This window comes from Hypanus sabinus, chromosome 7 (assembly GCF_030144855.1).
Source record: "Hypanus sabinus isolate sHypSab1 chromosome 7, sHypSab1.hap1, whole genome shotgun sequence".
Taxonomy (NCBI): domain Eukaryota; kingdom Metazoa; phylum Chordata; class Chondrichthyes; order Myliobatiformes; family Dasyatidae; genus Hypanus; species Hypanus sabinus.
The window spans coordinates 161,563,787-161,565,092 of record NC_082712.1 but is presented as its reverse complement, the minus strand read 5'-3'; positions in this window follow the sequence as shown (position 1 = coordinate 161,565,092).

Genomic DNA, 1,306 nt, shown 5'->3' with positions numbered 1-1,306 from the left:
ATATTTTTTGTTTCTTTGAGTTCGGAAAAAAGACTGAGTTTCAAAAGTCATTACCCGCATGATTATTAATATCTGTATTACCATTAAAGATAAAAGTCAATAACATTGTTATTATTTTGACTACAAGGTCGGTTTATTCCTCCTTCTCTCCCTTTCTTTTATGGTTCACACTCTGCTCCTGTCAAATTCCTTTTTCAGCCCTTTACCCCTGATGCACCATCAATAACTCTGAGACGTGAAGGCGAGATATCGTCTTTTATTGACTGGAAGGAAGAACAAGCAGTAGTTGACCACGATACTACATCCTGGAGACTGAGGGCCAGGCTCAGGCCTCAATCGCCTTTATACAGGGGTCTGTGGGAGGGGCCACAGGAGCAGTCAGCAGGGGGCATGTCCAGACTGGTATATGTGGTTCACCACAACCCCCTCCATCTATCACCTCCCAGCTTCTCACTTCATACCCCTTCTTCCACCAACCGTACCCCTGGTTTCACCTTTCACATGCCAGCTTGTACTCATTCCCCCACCCCCAGCTTTATTCTGGCTTCCTTCCTTTCCAGTTCCAAAGAGGAGTCTTGACCCTAAACACCAGCTGGTTATTCCCCTCCTAGATGTTGCTTAACTTGCTGAGTTCCTCCAGCACTTTGCATATGTCATTCTATTTATCCTTAACCTAATCAATTTCTCTAAATATTCTCCAGAATTAATTTGATAAAAGTTAGTTCATGGTCAGAAATTTAAATCAAATTAGATAGCTAAACATTTGGCATTTGATGATAGCAAAAACATACCGCCAGAAGTGTCACGTTTTAAAAGCATAATGTATGCATAATTGTTGATTCTACAAGAGTCCAGAAGCTACATGCATCATTTTCACTTAGCAGGATACAATAACAAAATAATTGTTCTTTGGGCTAAGAATCCTGACACTTGGTGTTTCTTCTATTTCTTTGCTTTTGTAATACCTAATAAAGTGGATGTAAGCAAAAAAAAAAGTTATGCCTCATTCTTGACTTCCAAAGAACCTTTGGATTCTGAAAGTGTGAAGAGCTAATGGCCCTAAGGTACAAAGGAACGTTGGAATACAGGTCGATAATTCCTTGAATGTGGCATCACAGCTAGATAGAGTATAGAGAGTTTTTGGCATGTTAGCCTTTATAAATTAGGGCATTAAGTAGAGTTGGGATGTTATGTTGAAGTTGTGAATTACTTTTGATGAGGTTGAATTCAGAGTATCATGTGCAGTTCTGATCATCTACCTACAGGAAAGATATCAATAACTTTGGAAGAGTGCAGAGAAAATTTA